This window comes from Pinus tabuliformis, chromosome 1_2 (assembly GCF_031772625.1).
Source record: "Pinus tabuliformis cultivar Carrire ecotype Pingquan chromosome 1_2, CPIR1, whole genome shotgun sequence".
NCBI classification, from domain to species: Eukaryota; Viridiplantae; Streptophyta; class Pinopsida; order Pinales; family Pinaceae; genus Pinus; species Pinus tabuliformis.
This window is the reverse complement of record NC_142298.1, coordinates 102,494,719-102,501,903: the sequence shown is the minus strand read 5'-3', so window position 1 is coordinate 102,501,903 and position 7,185 is coordinate 102,494,719.

Below are 7,185 nucleotides of genomic sequence, written 5' to 3'. Positions count from 1 at the left end.
AGTAGAAAGAAGAGACCAAAGGAGGAGTCTTACTCATCATATTCTGAGTAGGATAGATCAGCCACTATTGGAGTCTAGGTTTGCATGTTAGATCTACATGATTGTAGATGTACATAAGAGACTTGCATGATATTAGGGGTAACATATGGAAACAATATGGAAATTTGATGAGTACAAGTTGTAGCAATAGTATATGATGCGTTCGTCAGCCTCTTACATGTTTAGGTCCATAAGGTCATCCTACCTATTGGAGGTATATTGAGCTCAAGGGGGAGCTATGCATGGTATGATATTTTCATGAGTTATTTGATATTTTCTTCATCATTTTCATTCAATTATTTGTAGCAGCCTTACGTATGTTTTCTTGAGTGAAATGGGTACATTTTTTAGCCATATATATGGCCTTGGTATTCACTAACAATTGGTTGAAAAGTTGTACATCCATGCATAGAAAGAGACATTGTAGCATGAGCATGCATATAGGTGACTTGAGACATCGACCAACCACGTGTGGATTGTTATATACTCATTATTACTTCCATTTATTTTTCTTTCTTTCATTAGATTATGTTGGTTGAGAGTCTAGTCATTAGTTAGTTGTGTCATCATGGTGATAGACATGTTTTGGAGGAGTCACATGGAGTCGTTTTGGTAGCCATATGTATGGGATAACAATGTTCTACTAGTCATATAATGTTATATTCTTGAGTCGTTGGTCCATTGAGATGATAATATAATCATTGTATTTCAATGCTAAAATCATGTAAAATGCTCATGAAGCCATGTACTTGTATTGTATTTATCATTGGATTTTCTTATGGATTAGAAAGTGAGTCATCAGTTCATATGATAGTCATGTATGAGGTCATATGTCTTTGATACACCCATTTATTTCCAATTTATATTTCATTTATTCATGGTCATATGGAGTCTTGGTCCACATTGTGCTTCTATTTTATGGTAAGGAAGCAACGATTGTAGTGCAAGAAGTTCACTACAACTTGGAGATGGAATTTATTCAAGGGGAGCATCTTATTGTCTCTTAAATACTTCAGCCATCCACGTTGGAATTATGATCCACTCATAGGTGTTGAAGGTGTGACTCATGCTATGCTATGATTTTTGGGGCTCTTAACCTCATTATGCATTCATAGATGGTTAGTGGCCATTGTAGAAGTGTTGTTCCAGTATGTTGTGCTACTAGCATGTGTTTTCCATTATGGAGAGCATGGGTTGGTGCCTCATGTAGATTTTGTTTCATATTGTGCCTAATGATGCTTATATATTCACATATTGTTATTCATCATGTTGTTGTTCGTGGATGCCTCATGTGCATATCGTTGTTGCTACTAGAGTTGATTGGTTTGACATGTTGATTTGAGGAGACTGTTTATTGATTGGCCTGATGTGTTTATCGTTGTTGTTGATGTGAGAGGCTTGGATACTCCTCGATATATATTCCTTCTCAACCATGTAAATACCAGTTGCTTTAGTGCTTGTGCTTGTGTTCTTATTTCGTTATTAGTTGGAGTTGATCCTTTGTTATTGATGTCAAAGTGGGGGGTGATAGAGGAGAAAAATGGTCTAGAGATTGTGTGTGGTTCAAATCAATGCCAAAGGGGGTGATTGTTGGCATTATGGTTTTCATGGTTGAAGCTAGCTAGTGTTGGCATTGTTTTCATGGTTGCATCTAGCTTGTGCTATCATCCATGTCAACCATGTAGCATGTGTTGCAACTGATTGGTTGTGGTTTGTTGTGTTGGAATTTATGTCATCCTTATGTTGGAATCATGATACATTTATTTCAACCTTGTGATGGTCTAGTTGATGCATTGTTTTCAACATGGTTATGACCTAGTGCAGGATATGCCTATCTAGTGAAGGAACTAGACGATGAGTAGAGATATGTTAGTGATGCCTTGTGATGGTCTAGATGATGGAATTGAAATGATTTTTATGTAGATCTATATGTTTTTAATGTTGCTACATGTATTAGAGATGTTGATCCCTGTTTAGTTGTTTAATAGAACAGGTCTTCATGTTCTTATTCATGACTTTTTGCATAAGTATTTGGGCTCATGATGACGTTGTTGGTCCGCTTGTAAACGTGCCACAGAGTTACATAGGGGTGTTGCATATTGTGTATGTGTATGAGGAGAGAAGAGGATTTTTTGACACTCATGTCAACCCTTTTCTTGTTAGATTCTAAGTCAACTTCATGGTGGCGCTTTGTTTTGATGTTTAACCTATTTGCAGAGGTGTCACAGAAGTTGGTAGAGGTTTTGAGCTGAAGGTTTGTTGGTTTGTCTTATAGTCTACCCTAGCCACTTGAAAGGAGGCTCGTGCATGCAGTTGAAACCCTTTAGATGAGATTTTATATTCTTGTGTGTGCAACTGTAAGATTTTCGTCCGAGACATGTTAGTGTTGTGTGTGTGACTAAGATTCTTCAAGAAAATTTCTATGCATTCCTCAGTCACATAAGGAGAATTTCTACTTGGTTACTCATAGAAGGTTCTAAATTAATGGGATAAGGTTGAAAATGGTTAGGTAAGTCCTTCATTGGGTTTGAACACCTTTAGTGCACAAGTAGTGAGGGTTATGGATGGATTTCGTTAACTTTGTGCAGCTATCAGCTCAGTCCAAAAGTGAATTTCATCCAACAAATTACGTATAATTCATTTTGGATATAAGATATGGTTGGTTAGTGTGAGTGAGAGTGTAAGAGGTCTCTAGAAAGGTAGGATGGTTTAGATTTATTGGTGAGATTTTTGTATAAGTACATATGGAAATGAAGTGATCAAATCGAGGGCTTGTAGAAAAATTCTAAAGCAGAATATTAGTTTGCAAATAAGACTTGTAGCTCTTCGAGAAGACAATGTTTCGAAAGCATGGATTGTGCAATGCATTTATTTCACATTTGACATTTTTTTTGAAGGGTTTTTGGTGCATACGAAAATATGCCATATTGTTTTGATGTTGCTAATTTATTGACATTTGACGTTATGGCTAAATGTGAGATGAGTTTATGATGCTGGTTGGTTATGTTGTTGTAGGATTTATGTATGTATTGGAGCCATTTTTTTTCTTTAGTAGAGAGCTTATTTGTTGCGGTGTTTTTGTTTAGTTGATATTGAGATTGTCTTTCTACTGGGATTTGATATTGTAGAGTTTATTCTTGTTGAGCATAGTATCTTGGTTATCTAGTTCCAAATGAATGAAATTGAGGTCTGCACAAAGTTGTAGAGTAGTGGCCTCCAGCAAGTGGGTTCTTTCTAAGTTGGAGTAGTGATTCTATGCTAGTGTTCTCTACTAGAAATGTTGTGTAAATGGTCATATATGCCCAATGCTAGCTGGAATAATTTATGGTTTCCAACTTACTCTATTTTTTGGATCGAGCCTCCTAGTGTGTGGTGGAAGGGTAACTATTGTTTGAGGTTGAGTCTATTAGTTGGTTGTAATTGAAATTATATGTAAAATATATTTTTCTTCACATAATAGAGATTCATAAGTATGCAACAACAAAAAGGGTGGTTTTTCTCCTGGTAGGGTTTCCACTAGATATCCTTGTGTCTCTTATATGTGATTATTGTGTTGTGCATTGTTGCTCATATGGATGTTCTTGGTTTAACTGCTTACATGGTTATATACTTATATGATTATCTAATAATGTGTTACTGGTTAGTTGATGCATGAATCCACTGAGAATTTTACATTGGTAAAATATATAACAAGACAAGTTGTTGATTCACCCCCCCCTTCATTAGTGCCCAAGGTTTCTAATAATGAGTGGGACTCTTATGTAACTCGCACAACATTCCAGTGTCTTTCTTTGCTTACGACATTGATGGGTTGTCCTTATTGATGTGTGTAGCATTGAAAGGTCTTCTACAATTGCTTGGTTTCTTAGCATGTGGAAGAAATTATTTTCCTCTTCTAGTGAATTATGTCTTCTTTCCTAAGTTTAACATAGGAAATGTACAATAATTATAAGTAAATTAATTATTGTGTACTATTGGGTTATTTATAATGATAAATAATTTAATTATTTAAGTGACTTAGAGATAATCTCAACCATCGATCTTTCTTGAAGGAATCTTCAAGATGTTTCTAGAAGAAATATTCAAGATGCTTCTAGAGGATATTGGGGTTAGATATTTGGACATAGTCAAGATTATAAATGGAGGCTCTAAATGGAGGTGAATATGAAACACAATGAAGAGCACATGTGTGCAGGAAAGTCATCATGAGAGAGAGTGATTCTCTTTGTAGTGTGAGTGGCTAAATGTCTGGTGCATATAGGAGGAGAAGTATGAGTGGGTTTGGGTGAACCTAGGAGAGTTTATTTGGAGGAGATTATAGGGATGAGATTCCAGAAAGAGATGATGCTTCTCTAGAGGAAGCCAAGTTGGTGGAGCATTGGAGTTTTTTCTATGTGCATTAGTGGCAAGGCACATATCAAGTTGTTGGAGGGCACAATTATGATTACTGGAGGTTGATTTGTTTAGAACAATTTCATTTGGAGGAAACTTTCTATTGATGGTGCTGGACTTGCCAAAATGTCAAGGGGATCACCCCCGTAAGAAGTTCCAATTAGACCTCAGACCGTTTGGTGTAGGAGTCCCAGTAGTGGATCGTAACATAATGCCTTGACCGTGATGTCACACAGAGTCAAGGAAGATAACTCTGTCAGTAGCAAGGGTGTGACTGATGCAGAGAGCCAAGGAATATGTACAAGTGGTTCCAACACTTCGAAGGGAGAGGAAGGTGAAGGTGAGTTCCAAGTTGAAAGGGATCAGTCCCAACTCGAGGAACACACCACACAAACGACATGCACAACTTTTGGCAGGGTAGTCCACTCAGATGCGACAATCACAAGAATAAGGTAGGATGACACAAACAACACTGCCGGATCAATCCGAGACGAGTGTGACAATTGATATAGCAAGGTTCATGAGAAAGATCTGTCTAATGTCTAATAGAGCAGTCGACATAGACAGTGATATAATTAGCAACATTTGTAACACATTAACAACAAGATTCATATAATTGCATACAAATCAGTTCATATACAAGTACGTAAGTTAAACAACATATATCATTAAGGCAATCAGAACAGTCGAACTACAATAATAACATATGTATGAAAATTTGTTGGCTCTTATTATTAAAGAAGCGTAAGTCACAATCATACAATACACCATGTAAACCTACTAGCCCCAACTATGAAAAATTACAGCCACATCCGCATGCTCCTCCAAAGAGATGTACTAGCTCCGTGTAGTGGAGAAGCCAAGGCATGCTACAATATTGTCCAAGCCTTCTTCAAGATAGTCTTAGTAGAAGTTTGGCTACCAAAAGCCCTTACAATGAGTTATGAGGGACTATTTATGGCAAAGGGTGGGGTGACCCTTGACATTCTCCTTTGTGACAGTTCAACTACCCTCATGAATTTCACCTACTCTATGACTATTACATCCAGCGGTTGACAATCGACTTACACTTGACATGACTCAACATTACATTGCACATGTACTCATGTGAGACAACATGGCTTGAGCAAGAATTGCAACACATCATTGACACTCAGTCTATTGTGGTGAGACCAAATCTTTGACATGCTTGTGATGGTGAAGCTGGTGAGCTGATGCCAAGCTTAGTCATCCGTGATGGTGTGCATGCACCTCATGGTGACATCTTGCTAAAGCGAACTCTTCCCTCTATTGCAACTGGTGGATTGGTTTGGCACCTTTGTTCAAATCGTCTGCTAACATCCACATGGTCTTCTTGGGTACGGTTGAACCGACAACACACTGATGCATAGTTTTCGTGTTGATGTTCAAGTGTGAGTTGGTGGTCATGTGCATCAACTTGCAGAAGTGCATGTTGAGCCCCAGTTGGACTTGCTTCTTGTCTTCACCTTGGTCAGTGTGTTGAATGGGTTGGATTGCATGTGTGCACTCAATGACATGCATGTTTTTGGATCCTTTACATGCGATCAACAACACTGCTCACCATGTTTTCTCTGTGTAAGCTGCTAGGATGGACCCTTAACTTGTACTGGCACATTTTCATCCGTGAGTGCATGTTGTGACCACCGCTGTTTTTGTTCCTGCTGCAACCCATTGGCCTATCTGTGCAACTTCATGTCCTTCCTGAGTTTCTCCTTCAGCACATGCAACTCCTTCTTTGTTCCATCTTTTGTCTTCGCGCAATCTTAATGTCACATCATCACTTCATAGCCTAAGTCTCCAAACTTTCTTTCATTATCAGTGGATCTGCTTGACCTTGCAACTTTTCTCTGCCTCTATGTTGTTAATAACCTTCCTCTTACATTTTTTTCCTTCACTTCATTCATTGCGTTCACTACATTCGGTGTGCTGCCTTTAGCTGTTGTTCATGATGCTACTCACTGTGATGTTACTGCTTGATGTCCTTGTCCACAAATAACTTGATGTCTTTGTGAGTAGTCAAGATCATAGAAAATTGATCAACTACATCCCCAAGAATGCTCTGAATGGTGTCTTCATCTCTACTCTCCTGGAAGCCATTGTACCTATGATTATTTGAGGCAGATAAACAACAATATATTAGTCTAAAACCAGAATGAACATGGGAACTGACTTGCAACATACCTGGGTGAATGATCATGATGGTTGCATAATTTTGGCCGGGAGGTTGGAAGACTGTCTGCCAAGTCTGCAAAAGGCATATTCTGGGTTGCTGAGAGACTAATTGACTATTGGAACTATGTAATGCATAGTCCAGTCTGCCTTCTAACTGCTGGGATTATGCATTGTGCAATCCCAGCTAGGAAGGACTGCTGGCCTAGGGACAGAGTTTCACAAATTTTTGGGCCAAGTAACGAGTGTCCTCTAGAAATGTGAAAAAAAATCCTAGAGGCCAGTGTTGGGCAAGAATGTGTAAATCTAGAGAGTAAGGTGATCTTTCCTTTCCCATATTGCATAATGCAATCTTGGTGAAAGGAGAGCTTGGGCCAAGGTTGGCCCAACTCGCCAACAGAGAATTGAAAGGAAGTAAGTCAATGAATGCATGGTGACACTAAATGATAGAAGAAGAGATAAACAATCCATGAAAAACAAGAATTGAAGATTCAAAAAATAGATCAACATGCATGTGGGTGAGGCCCTTCGTTGGTTGGGAAAACCTCTGTGTAAAATAATTTC